Source organism: Protopterus annectens, chromosome 2.part2, assembly GCF_019279795.1.
Source record: "Protopterus annectens isolate FY-2018-M chromosome 2.part2, PAN1.0, whole genome shotgun sequence".
Taxonomy (NCBI): Eukaryota; Metazoa; Chordata; order Ceratodontiformes; family Protopteridae; genus Protopterus; species Protopterus annectens.
The window spans coordinates 35,479,679-35,494,574 of record NC_056730.1 but is presented as its reverse complement, the minus strand read 5'-3'; positions in this window follow the sequence as shown (position 1 = coordinate 35,494,574).

Here is a 14,896-nt window from a genome sequence, read left to right as displayed (position 1 = left end):
CTAGGCGATCTGCCAGAGGGAATTTATAAGCCTAGCCAGAGTGTGTAGGCTTTCGCCGCAACACTGATTAATTAACTGATCCTCTGTCAAGCAGAGCCAATGAAATTATCCCAGGGGTGTATTTTCTGTTACCCATCAACTTGTCAAGGTTTCTCTTGAAGGGTGTTAGTGAGGGGCACTGACTGATGTAATTTGAAATTTTGTTCCAAAGCATGGGGAGTCTCTGTGACAGGAATCTATCCCTCCAGCATGTTCTATTTATTGTTGTGGTGAGGTTTAGCTCACTAGAGTGCGTGGCTCGCAGTGACTTGGATTTCTTTAGGTGGAGCATGTCCATCAATTCTGAGTTGGACATGGCTTTGTAAGTCAGGCAGAGATCACCTCTGAGTAAGCGATATGCCACTGAATACAGCCAGAGTTTTTTCAATCAGGCTGCATAGGACATATGAGACCAGTAATCCTCTTGGTGAGGTACTTTTGTGGTCTTTCCAGCTGTTGGAAGTGTCTTGTGAGGTACATCCCAAATGGGGCATTGTACTCTATGATGGGTCTAATGTGTGACAAGTAGAGGGGCATTATAACCTCTTTATTTCTAGATGTGAACCCTTTAGTAATTAGATGGGCCACATAGAAGGATTTCCTACTACGCTGGCAATATGATTGTCAAAGGAGAGATTACTATCTACCTCTGGGTCCCCAGATCTCTTATTACCTCTTCTGTATTAAGGGAGCTGCCACCTATGTGGTAATTTGTGGGTGTTTTGTTTTTCCCAAATGGGATGACTATGCATTTTTTTGGTATTTAGCTTGAGGCCATGACTGACACCAGGTGTCCGTCTCAGTAAGGCCCTTTTGGAGGATGTCCGTGTCAGCCGGAGAGTCAATTATGCTTCCCAGTTTGCAGTCATTGGCGAACTTGGTTAGCCATAGTCCTCCTGTGTTTGCCTGTACTTCTGAGAAGTATATGCCGAACAGTAGGGGTCCCAGGACCGAGCCTTGCAGGATACCACTTGTGACTGGTTTAGAGTCGGACCTGGAGCCCACTATTCTTACCGTGTGAGTTCTGTCTGTAAGCCAGTTGGCAACCCATCTCTTGACATAGGGGTTTATGTTCTGGCTGATGAGTTTTTCTGTAATACCCGAGTGGGGAATGGTGTCGAAAGCCTTGGTGAGGTCAAGGTAGGCTGTGTGAACCACCTTTCCCTCGTCTAGGACCTTGGTGACTGTCTCGAAGAAGTCAACCAGGTTTAGTAGGCATGATCTGCCCTTAATAAAGCTGAACTGCGTTGGGTCAAGTGTTTGGAGGTTCCCAATGTCTTTGTTAATAAGTTCCATGACAATGCGCTCCATAGCCTTGCAGACCAGGCTAGTCAGGCTTATGGGGCAATAGTTACCAGGGTCAGTTGTGACCCCTCCTTTGTGGAGAGGAATAACCGTTCCTGTGCGCCATTCTATGGGCATGTAGCCTGTGGAGAGGCTGAGGTTGAACAGCGTGTTTAGGTGGGAGGTTAGTTCGTTCTGTAGTTCATGCAAGACGCAGCCTGGGACACCATCTGGTCCCATTGGCTCTGTGTTTTTGGCTTTTGAAAGGGCTGTTTTCACCTGTGCATCTGTGATATTTGGGACACTACACTTTTCCAGTATTATTGTGGGCCCTTTTGGAGGTGAGAGTGGGGTTAAGTTTGAACTGAATCTATCTGCCAGGATGTTGGCAATATATGTAGGTTCAGTATATTTTGTGCTATTTTGCACTAGTTCAGTGCATATCTGCGAGTTGCCACTTAGATTCTTAACATAGCTAAAGAAGGCTTTGTGGTTATCTTTTGAATCCTTGGCAATTTTTTTTTCGAAGTTAGCCTTGGATGATTTCATGAGGGACCTTAGTTTCTTACTGATACTGATCAGGGATGTCTTTCCTTCTTGGGATTTGCATTTTTTCTGAACTAGTTTCCTCCTTCTATTGTATAGCCTGTTTATTGCAGGGGTCCACCAAACTGGTTTCCTTCTCTTAGAGGAGTGAGTCTTCATTTTGCTAAGGATGGCACGATCCATGCATCCTTGTAGGTGCTCATAGAGTGCATTTGTAAAGGTTTCTGCATCTTGGGCAGCATTATCCTTTAGTGTGGGGGCTGTGAAACTTACCACCTCTGTCTTAAGGTGAAATTTGCTTTAGAAAAGTTTTTTACTGTGGTTTCCATAGTTGGGGGTGGTGGTGGGGTGTGGACATCCAGAGTGATTAGTTTATGGTCTGGTCTAACCAGTGACGGGCTGACCTCCGGTGTGGAACACCTGTCGCCCATGTTGGTGATGACCAGGTCCAATATGTTTTCACCTCTGGTAGAGGAGTTTACCAGCTGATCAAGGGCGTTTGAGTTGATGAATTCCAGGAAGCACTGGGCCTAGGAATTTGTACTCGACTTTTGAGCCTTGCCTAAAAAGGGCACTATGGGGGCAGCAAGAGCCTTGGCCAGTATTCAAAAGCCTAGGGGTGACAGGTGCAAGCCATCTCTTGCGAAGCAACGTGGCTTGTCAAGCATGTCATCCCAGGCTGACAGACACTGGATCCCCTTTGAATGACACCAGCAGCTTAGCCAATTGTTGAAATTGATCATTTTTTCTTTATACTGACTTATCATTCTTGGTGAGGGCAGGATGCTACTCGGGGTCAGGGTCATACCAGCCTGGGCTACATGATCAGAGAGCTCTTCCATGTCTCTTTTCATGTAGTCCAGGGAGGTACGTCTCAGGTCATTCACTTCTGCATGAACAATGACAGAGTCATATTTGTACTTGTTCTGGAGTGACCTGAGTGCTTGTGTTATAAGGCGGATTCTGCCTCCCGACAGGCAGCTAACAGTAACCTTCTGCTTGTCCAGCCTAGTGAGTGGGAAGTCAGTGTGTCTGACTATAGAGTCACCTATTACTAGTGTGTTAGGTATGTTATTTCACCTTAAGGGCTGTGATTGTGCGGCACACTGATTTTGTGTTTTATATGTTGTCTGGTTTGTGATGGGAAATGCAGGTTGTTTGGGTATCTACTTTGGAGGTCTCTGATGCTTTTGCAGGTTTTTATTTAGAGTTTCCGAGTATGATTTTGTGTATTTAGGTTTATTTTTTGCCAGTGCTGTGTTAGTAGGTCTGTGTGCAGCTGGAGTTATGGTGCAGTTGTTAACCTTCTCCTCTTGACTGTCTGTTCCAGTCTTGGGTGGAGACAGCTTAGCTTCCAGTTTGGCTGTATAATTGTATCTCTCACATATGTTAGTGTTTTGTGGTAGGAGGAGAGGGTTGTCTGTGTACATGAGGCAGTTGTAACATTGCCTCAGGATACCTAGATTCACCAGCTGGACTGGAGAGTGCACCTGAAGTTGCCCTTTGGTCATGTCTGAATAGTAGGGTGAGCTGCTTAGTCATTTGGTTGGTGAGGGGTGAATAAAGAGTCTTGTCCTGCTGGGCAATCAGTGTCAGGGTATATTAGTGCTTGCTATTAGGTCTGAGCAAGTGCTAAGCTGTAAGATGCTTTTTGTGTGCTTAGGTTGAGAGTTAGACTAGTTTCAAGGGAAAAAAACTGAAGAGGAGACTTAGTGGAGCCAGGAATAATTTAACCGTAGCTAACCGGCACTGCCCAGTGCGCAAAACCATGCAAACGTGGTTTTTATAGTAGGGAAATGAAAGAGATAGAAATTAGCCCAAAATGGCCAATAAACTGCTAACTTATGGACTGGAACCACTCCTCCAGGGACAGATAGGATACTCAAAGCTCCCCTCTCTCACAGGTAAACAGAGAAACTTCCTTCTATCCAAGTAAGGTATGGGCAAGTCAGAAACTAGTATCACAGCCCTGAATTCAGCACTAGCCTGAAAACTGGACCATACTAGCTTAGAAAGGTGGGAACAAGGAATTTTTTTGGTTTTCTTGTTTTTTTGAAAAGATAAGGCAAAAACTGTAAAAAAAAATACACTTCATAGGTTCATACTAGGCTATCTGCCCTAGGGCATTTATTAGCCTAGCCAGAATGTGTTTGGCTTTCGCCACCCATTTTAAATTAATTTTGCTATGCCCTTTTTTGAGGTTAGTATACTTAAAACAGCTTTAATCGACTACAAACGATCAGAAAAGGCTATCACACTTTAGTGTGTAGCCTACAACATTTAAACAAATTATTTAAACAAAAAACAACTTTTTAAAAGTGCAAGCAGTCAAATAAGTACAATATGTGAAAAAAAACAAGCATTTGTTCCTCATAATGAGGCACTCTTGAGAGGTACGAATGCAAATCCAGTTCTACTTTCTAAGTTTATAAGATCTGTCCCTATTTTTGGTCCTTTGTTCTTCCATTATTTGTGGCTCTGTCCAGATTTCTTGGGCTCAGAGGTTGAAAAGTATGTTTCCATTAGCATATATTTTCTTAAGAATATTGTCTGAAACTCAAATGTCTGTCATTATTTAACAAATTCAACTACAGATGTTATGAGGAAAAGGTCAAACATATGAGCCAAAAGTGTAGACATTCTGCAGGAATCTGGACAGTTGAGAGGTATGCGACTCTTAGCTCAAGATATGTGGATGGGCCAAAAATAAATGGGGGACAAATGCTCAAAATAAGAACATACTTTACTTGAATAATAGGATATGTGTTAGCATGCATTTTCTGAAACAAAGGTGTGCGTGTGAGAGATGACAGTGAGTGAGATCAACCACTGGCAGCAGCAGTAAAGAGGTTTGCATACCTCTGGACCTTTCAGCTGAAGAAATCTGGATAAAGCCTAATATAAAGGGGGGGGGGGGCAAAGGCTCAAAAATAGTAACAGGTTTTAATTATTGCTCTTACAAAATTACAAACTTACTTAAAAAAAAGGATTTGTGTTAGCATGAATGTCCGGAAGAAAATAAAAGTCTGAAACTCCAACGTATGTCATTATTTATTAATTTCAGTCTCCAATGGCTAGTAACAAGCCAAATATTTTAGGAGAAAGGGACCAAAAAATAAATGAAAAACCTGGATAGTTTTTAAAGTGGTATATTTTGGATATAAAATGCTTCCTCCAGCACTATTAACATATGCTACAGCAAGTTTAAAAATAAAGCAGAATAATTTTATATAAAAAAAAATAAATAAATATATATATATATATATATATATATATATATATATATATATATCTATATGGATCTACTTCAGTAGATCGAACGTTTACAAGTTCGAACCACATATGGCTGAGACCATATGTTTGAACTCGCAAAAGTTCGAACACTGAAGTAGAAACACATAAAACAACAAAACACAAAACTAAATGTCTATAGCAGGGGGGCTATGCCCTCTGCATCCCCCCCGCCCCCCCTTACTTAAATATACCAACTCCGAGATCACACTACATTGCGGAAATCGGAAATCTTCCCTTTCCACATTGTACGGAGATGTCCATTCAGTCCGATCAAACTTTTACAAGTTCGAACATATGGTCTCGGCCATATGGGGCTCGAACTTGTAAACATTCGATCACAATTTTACAGACAACCCATTCTCTAAGCTCAAGAATGCCCTCCAGGATGTGTGTTAAAAAAAAGAAAAAAGAGTGATAGCAATCTTGTGTAACTGAATGCGTATATGAAAGCAGAGGATTGTGTGCGTGTTTGTGAGAGAGATCGAGAGAGAGTGACTGATTTTGTATGAGTGAAGGCATGTATGAAAGCAGAAGACAGTGTGTTTGACAGAGAAAGTGAAAGCAATCTTATGTGAGTGAATGAGTGTATGAAAGAAGAGGAGACTGTGTGTGTGAAAGAGAGATTGAGAGAGCGAGAGTGATCTTGTGTAAGTGAATGCGTGTATGAAAGCAGACGATACTGTGTGTGAGAGAGAGAGATCAAGACAGAGTGAGAGTGATCTTGTGTGAGTGAATGTGTGTATAAAAAAAGAGGAAACTGTGTGTGTGAGCTAGAGAGAGAGAGAGAGAGAGAGGTCTTGTGTCCAAATTTTCCCAGAAGGCCCAGATTTTTATCTCATATTTTTGTCTGTTCCTCATAAAATTTGTGGTTTTCTGAAGTTGGCAAATCAGTGAGGAGTGAATTCATTAAATAATGACAGGCATTTGAGTTTCAGGCTTTATATCTTTCAGAAAATGTAATGCAAGACTTTTTATTCTACCAACTTTCTAAGTTTATAAGAGTAATATTGAAATATTTGTCCCTATTTTTGGGGCTTTGTCACTCTATTCTTTTTGGCTTTGTCCAGAGTTTTTGTACTAAGAGGTTGAGAGTTATGCTTGTGTGAGTGAATGTGAGTATGAAACCAGAGGAGACTGTGTGTGTATATGCATGTATGTGTGAAATCAGAAGAGACTGTGTATGACAGAGAGAGAGAAAGAGAATGGGCTCTCTGTAAAATTGTTGTGTTTCACCTATTTTTTAAGTACTATATATATATATATATATATATATATATATATATATATATGTATGTATATATATATATATATATATATATATATATATATATATATATATATATATATATTGATTTAAAATGCTTCCTCCTTCACCATTAACATATACTACAGAAAGTTTGAAACATTAAGCAGAGGAACTATTTTACATCTAAAAATATAAAAAAATATATAGTACTTAAAAAAAAAACAAGTAAGTAAAACACAGTTTTACAGGATACCCCATTCTCTAAGCGCAATAATGCCTGACAGGGTGTGTGTTAATGTATAATTAATGCCCCTCCAGGGGTGTAGAGGTCCTCCACCTGTGACATCAGGCTTCATAACACCCCATGGGCGGGCATTAATTACACATTAACACACACCCTGTCGGGTATTATCTCTTACATGTTTTCTCTGGTATTTCCACTCAAAAACTGGTTAATGGGTAGTTTTTTTTTTTTTTTTTAGTCACATGACACTTTGTATATTTACATAGATGGTATTAAATGCTTCTAATAAAATATTAATCCTGTCCTGACTTTTGTTGAGGAGCAGGTGACAGTTTTGCCAAGATTTTTACACATCATTAATAACACATCCTGCAAAACTACTACATTGTCAATGCACCCCTAAGAGTAGACCCAGTGGACAGGGATTTGGGAATGCATGTAGACAGTAATGTGGTCTTTTACCATAATGTGTCTACTGTAGTAAGGAAATAATTCTATGTTGCACAACTTATAAGCAAGGATATGGCATCCAGGTCCAAGGATGTCATTGTTCCCCTGTACTCGGCCCTTATCAGGCCAATCGTTGAGTGAAATGCCCCTTCAGTATGTACCTGACTAGGCATATGTAACAGCTGGAGCATCCACAGACATTTGTCATAAAATGTATACTGGGCAGCAACAACATGTTCTATATGGACACCCTCAAAGCCCTATCTCTGTATTTGGTCTCCTACAGACTACTGAGAAGTTATCTATGTCTGGCCTACAAAGCATCCATTGATTCTGCTCTGGTGGTCCTGTTCCACATCCACAAAACAAATAGCATCAGAGTTACTCAATCTGGGGACCTAAACTTTGTCTGCAACATAAATAGGACATGTTGGAGGTACGGGTATGTTTCATAGTTTCATAGTATAGTACTAGGCTATCTGCCCTAGGGCATTTATAAGCCTAGCCATAGTGTATGTGGCTTTTGCCACCCCATGTAATGATACAAAAGTGTACAAATTAAATTTAGTTACTGTGCCTCTGTCTAGTAATGACACAGAGATGACCCCCGGGGTAAACCTACGATCACCCATCCACTCGTTAAGATTTCTCTTGAAGAGAGTCAGTGAGGGGCTCTGCCTGACATGGACTGGGATCCTGTTCCAGAGTGCGGGAAGTCTCTGTGTTATGAATCTGTCCCTCCAGCATGTCCTATTCATATTTGTGCTGAGGTTTAGATCTTTAGCTCTTGTGGCTGTGATGGATTTGGATTTTTTGAGGTGGAGCATGTCCATTAATTCCGGATTGGACATGGCCTTGTACGTCAGGCACAGATCACCTCTGAGCAGGCGGTATGCTACTGAATAGAGCTGGAGCTTCTTTAGTCTGGCAGCATATGACATATGTTGGAGACCCTTGATCCTCTTGGTGAGGTAGTTTTGGGGTCTCTCCAGCTGCTGCAGGTGCCGAGTGAGGTACATACCAAATGGGGCATTGTACTCAATCATAGGCCTGATAAGGGAGGAATATAGGGGTACGACATCCTTTGATCTGGATGTGAATCCCTTCATGATAAGGTGGGCAAGGTAGAAGGTCTTTCTAAGCACTTTGGCGATGTGGGTGTCAAATAAGAGGTCACTGTCAACTTGGGTCCTCAGGTCTCTGATTACTTTTTCCGTACTTAATGGATTACCACCTATGTGGTAATTTGTGGGTACTTTGTTTTTCCCAAAGGGGATGACTATACATTTTTTGGCATTTAGTTTAAGGCCATGACTCTGGCACCAGTCATCTGCTTCTGTAAGGCCCTTCTGAAGGATGCATGTGTCAGCTGGTGTATCGACTATGGCGCCTAGTTTGCAGTCATCTGCGAACTTTGTCAGCCACAACCCCCCTATGTTTGCCTGCACATCTGAGAAATAAATGCCGAACAAGAGGGGTCCCAAGACAGAGCCCTGTGGGACTCCACTTGTGACTGGCTTAGAATCTGACATGGCTCCAGCTATTCTGACTTTGTGGGTTCTGTCCTTTAGCCAGTTTGCAACCCATCTTGTGACATATGGGTTTACATTTAAGCTGTTGAGCTTGTCTATGATGCCTGAGTGGGGTATTGTGTCAAAAGCTTTTGACAGGTCCAGGTAGGCTGTATGAACTGCTTTACCTTCATCGATGGCTGTAGTGACTGTTTCAAAAAAGTCCACCAGGTTTAAAAGGCAGGGTCTGCCTTTTACAAAGCCGAACTGGGTAGGGTCAATTGTCTGTAGGTCCCCGATGTCTTTGTTTATGAGTTCCATAATGATCCTTTCCATAGCTTTGCAGACCAGGCTGGTCAAGCTTATGGGGCAGTAGTTTCCAGGGTCTGTAGAGGTTCCTCCTTTGTGGAGTGGGACCACTGTTGCTGTACGCCAGTGTTCAGGGACATATCCTGTAGTAAGGCTAAGATTAAACAGCATTCTTATGTGCGGGTTTAGCTCCTCTAGGAGTTCACGTAGCACGCAACCTGGGACACCGTCTGGTCCCATAGATGCTGTATTTTTAGCTTTGCTGAAAGCAGCTCTCACCTGGACATCTGAGATGTCAGAGAGGTTGCATTCAGCTGGGATAAATATTTCATCTTTTGGGGGAGAGGGAGGGGAGAAATTTGCACTGAACCTGTCTGCCAGTATGTTGGCAATATCTGTGGGTTCAGTGTATTTCTTGCCATTATGAACTAACTCTGAGCATATCTGAGGGGTTCCGCCCAGGTTTCTAACATAACTGAAGAAGGCCTTGTGGTTATCTTTAGTGTCCTTAGTGATTTTTCTCTCACAGTTGGCCTTTGATGATTTTAGGAGCAAACATAGTTTTTTGCTAGTGTTGATCAGAGATGCCTTCCCTTTATGGGATTTTGCTCTGTCTTGCAGTAGCTTCCTTCTCTTGTTATAAAGTTTGTTTATGGCTGGGGTCCACCAGATAGGACGCCTGCCTTTGGTGGAAAGGGTCTTGGTTTTATTTGGGATTGCATGATCCATGCATTCTTGGAGATGTCCATAGAAAGCATTTGTGAAGGATTCAGCAGTGTGCGATGTGGTTTCCACTGGCCCAGAGGGCTTGAAGGATACCATTTCAGTCCTAAGGAGTGTAAAGTTGGCTTTTGAGAAGTTTCTCACTGTGGTCTTTTGTGCTGGGGGTGGAGGTGGGATATGAATATCTAGGGTTATTAGTTTGTGGTCTGATCTCACTAGTGAGGGGTATACTTCCGGTGTTGAACATTTTGTCCCCATGTTTGTGATGATCAGGTCAAGTATATTATTTCCCCTTGTGGGGGAGGTGACTAGTTGTTCCATCGCATTTGAGTTGATGAATTCCAGGAACCTTTGGGCTAGGGTGCTGGGGCTTGAATAATGCACCCAGTCTATGTTTCGGTAGTTGAAGTCTCCCAATATGATGGTATTTGGTGAGACATTCATATCCTCCAGTGTCTTCGGGAAGGCTTAATGGAGTTCCTGAGATTGAGAGGGTGGTCTGTAGCATGCTAGAAGTTGTATAGCAGTTTTGCCTATGGTTAGTTGCACATGGATGCTTCGTGCGTTGCCACTAACCTGGAGGTGTGGGTGTCTTTAATGAATTTGCACACTCCCCCTCATTTTGTGGTTCGGTCCAAGTTTTGGGGCCAAAATGCATGATACGAGGTATAACCTGGTAGGGCTGGGGTGCTCTCAGGAGCCTTGAACCAGGTTTCAGTTACTGCACAGACATCAATGCTCTCCATACTGAGGAGTGCTTCGAGAGCCTACATCTTGAGATTTAGACTTCTGGTGTTGAGCAGCATTACCCTTAGTTTTTTTCCTTTTACGTTATCTAAGGTGGTGGGTTTGTCTTTTGAGCCTTGCCTAAAAAAGGCACTATGGGGGTGGCAAGAGCCTTAGCCAATATCCGGAAGCCCACTGGTGACAGGTGCAAGCCGTCCCTTGCGAAGCAGTGTGGCTTGTCCAGCATGTCATCCCAAGCAGACAGACATTGGATCCTCCTAGAATGACACCAGTAATTGAGCCAATTATTAAAGCTGATCATCTTGTCTTTGTATTGTGGCATCATTCTTGGTGAGGGCAAGATGCTGCTCAGGGTCATACCGGCCTGGGCTACATAATCAGAGAGCTCCTCTATGTCTCTTTTCATGTAGTCCAAGGAGGTACGTCTCAGGTCATTCACACTGGCATGGACAATGATGGAGTCATATTTGTACTTGCTTTGGAGTGACCTGAGTGCTTGTGTTATGTGGTGGATCCTAGCACCCGACAGGCAGCTCACCATTACCCTCTCTTTGTTCACCCTGGTAAGTGGAACATCAGTGTGTCTGACTATAGAGTCACCTATTACTAGTGTATCAGGCATGGTGTTTCGCCTTAAGGGCTGTGATTGTTTGGCACACTGACTTTGTGTACTATGTGTTGCATGTGCAGTGTTTTGAGGTGTTGTTTTCTTGGGTGTCTGCTTTGGGAGCCTCTGTTGTTTTGGTAAGTTTTTTATTCGAGCCTCCGAGTATGTCTTTGTGTTTTTATGTGTTTGGTTTGCAGTTGTGGTTGGTTTATGTGAGACTGGGTTTGTTGTGTGTGTGTGTGGTTACCTTCTCCTCATGTCTGGTCTTGCTAGTCCTGTGTTGAGAGAGTTCAGCCTCCAGTTTGGCTATATAGTTGCATCTCTCACATGTGTTTGTGTTTGTTGGGAGGAGGAGAGGGTTGTCTGTGTACATGAGACAATTGTAACATTGTCTCAGGATTCCCAGATTAACCAGCTGAACTGGAGAGGACGTCAGTAATCTACCACTCGACATGCCAGAATAGTATAAGGGAGTGATGTGAAACTGGGTCAGAGAGGACTTTGAAGGGAAGTGGGTATTAACACAGGTTGTAGGTAGATGTAGTGCTTACGTTAGTTTAAGGGTGCTTCACTTGAAAGAAAGGTTTTAGGAGCAAGTGCTAGGCTTATAATATAGCGAATAGACTGATTTTGTTGAAAGTAGAGCTTTCTTAAGGGAAAAACTGAAGTGCAGACTTGGCGGAGCCAGGAATAGTTTAAGCCTGTTTAACCGGCATTGCGCTATGTGCTCAATCGCGCAAAGCCGCGCAAATGCAGATTTTAAACAAGGAACTTCAAAAGAGCTGGAAATGGTCCAAAATGACCAATTACTGCAAGCTCTTGTCTGAGGTCACTCCTTCAGGGACAGATAGGCTGCTCAAGGCTCCCCACTCCCACTGGTGAGCAAAGAAACTTCCTTTTATCCAAGTAAGGCAATGGACAACACAGGAACTACACCACAGACCAGAATACAGCAAAGCCTGTATACTGATCTAAACTAGTCGAGAAAAGGTGGGAAAACAAGGATTTTTTTTTTTTTTTGTTTTTTGGGTTAAAAAGTACACAGAAATGCAGGAAAACAGTAATAAATCACTTACACAGGCTAGCACACTTTAGTGGGCAGCCTCAACAGTTAAATTTAACAAACAAACTTTTGACCAACTGTAACTTAAGTGCAGATAATGTACAATGCAAAAAACAGGTAATAAAGCAGTTTAAACTTGTTCAAAGTAAGAAAAGACGGTCTCTCAGGTAAAACAGCAAAAAAATACTTAGATCAGGAAAGTAGTCACTTTTCTCAGTTCTCTGCTGCTAGCACCACTCTGCAGGACCACGAGGAGCTGTTTCTGAGTAGTATAGCCAGAAAAAAAAACGCTCAGAGGTGGATTTTAAACAGGGAACTTCAAAAGAGCTGGAAATGGTCCAAAACAACCAATTACTACAAGCTCTTGTGCTGAGGTCACTCCTTCAGGGACAGATAGGCTGCTCAAGGCTCCCCACTCCCACTGGTGAGCAAAAAAACTTCCTTCTATCCAAGTAAGGCAATGGACAACACAGGAACTACACCACAGTCCAGAATACAGAAAAGTCTGTATACTGGTCTGAACTAGTCGAGAAAAGGCGGGAAAACAAGGATTTTTTTTTGTTTTTTGGGTTAAAAAGTACACAGAAATGCAGGAAAACAGTAATAAATCACTTACACAGGCTAGCACACTTTAGTGGGCAGCCTCAACAGTTAAATTTAACAAACAAACTTTTGACCAACTGTAACTTAAGTGCAGATAATGTACAATGCAAAAAACAGGTAATAAAGCAGTTTAAACTTGTTCAAAGTAAGAAAAAGAAGGTCTCTCAGGTAAAACAGCAAAAAAATACTTAGATCAGGAAAGTAGCCGCTTTTCTCAGTTCTCTGCTGCTAGCACCACTCTTCAGGACCACGAGGAGCTGTTTCTGAGTAGTATAGCCAGAAAAAATGCTCAGAGGTGGATTTTAAACAGGGAACTTCAAAAGAGCTGGAAATGGTCCAAAACGACCAATTACTACAAGCTCTTGTGCTGAGGTCACTCCTTCAGGGACAGATAGGCTGCTCAAGGCTCCCCACTCCCACTGGTGAGCAAAGAAACTTCCTTCTATCCAAGTAAGGCAATGGACAACACAGGAACTACACCACAGTCCAGAATACAGCAAAGCCTGTATACTGGTCTAAACTAGTCGAGAAAAGGCGGGAAAACAAGGATTTTTTTTGTTTTTTGGGTTAAAAAGTACACAGAAATGCAGAAAAAAACAGTAATAAATCACTTACACAGGCTAGCACACTTTAGTGGGCAGCCTCAACAGTTAAATTTAACAAACAAACTTTCGACCAACTGTAACTTAAGTGCAGATAATGTACAATGCAAAAAACAGGTAATAAAGCAGTTTAAACTTGTTCAAAGTAAGAAAAAGAAGGTCTCTCAGGTAAAACAGCAAAAAAAAATACTTAGATCAGGAAAGTAGCCACTTTTCTCAGTTCTCTGCTGCTAGCACCACTCTGCAGGACCACGAGGAGCTGTTTCTGAGTAGTATAGCCAGAAAAAATGCTCAGAGGCGGATTTTAAACAGGGAACTTCAAAAGAGCTGAAAATGGTCCAAAATGACCAATTACTACAAGCTCTTGTGCTGAGGTCTCTCCTTCAGGGACAGATAGGCTGCTCAAGGCTCCCCACTCCCACTGGTGAGCAAAGAAACTTCCTTCTATCCAAGTAAGGCAATGGACAACACAGGAACTACACCACAGTCCAGAATACAGCAAAGCCTGTATACTGGTCTAAACTAGTCGAGAAAAGGCGGGAAAACAAGGATTTTTTTTTTTGGGTTAAAAAGTACACAGAAATGCAGGAAAAACAGTAATAAATCACTTACACAGGCTAGCACACTTTAGTGGGCAGCCTCAACAGTTAAATTTAACAAACAAACTTTCGACCAACTGTAACTTAAGTGCAGATAATGTACAATGCAAAAAACAGGTAATAAAGCAGTTTAAACTTGTTCAAAGTAAGAAAAAGAAGGTCTCTCAGGTAAAACAGCAAAAAAAAAATACTTAGATCAGGAAAGTAGTCACTTTTCTCAGTTCTCTGCTGCTAGCACCACTCTGCAGGACCACGAGGAGCTGTTTCTGAGTAGTATAGCCAGATAAAATGCTCAGAGGTGGATTTTAAACAGGGAACTTCAAAAGAGCTGGAAATGGTCCAAAACGACCAATTACTACAAGCTCTTGTGCTGAGGTCACTCCTTCAGGGACAGATAGGCTGCTCAAGGCTCCCCACTCCCACTGGTGAGCAAAGAAACTTCCTTCTATCCAAGTAAGGCAATGGACAACACAGGAACTACACCACAGTCCAGAATACAGCAAAGCCTGTATACTGGTCTAAACTAGTCGAGAAAAGGTGGGAAAACAAGGATTTTTTTTTTTTTTTTGTTTTTTGGGTTAAAGAGTACACAGAAATGCAGGAAAACAGTAATAAATCACTTACACAGGCTAGCGCACTTTAGTGGGCAGCCTCAACAGTTAAATTTAACAAACAAACTTTCGACCAACTGTAACTTAAGTGCAGATAATGTACAATGCAAAAAAACAGGTAATAAAGCAGTTTAAACTTGTTCAAAGTAAGGAAAAGAAGGTCTCTCAGGTAAAACAGCAAAAAAAAAAATACTTAGATCAGGAAAGTAGTCACTTTTCTCAGTTCTCTGCTGCTAGCACCACTCTGCAGGACCACAAGGAGCTGTTTCTGAGTAGTATAGCCAGAAAAAATGCTCAGAGGTGGATTTTAAACAGGGAACTTCAAAAGAGCTGGAAATGGTCCAAAACGACCAATTACTACAAGCTCTTGTGCTGAGGTCACTCCTTCAGGGACAGATAGGCTGCTCAAGGCTCCCCA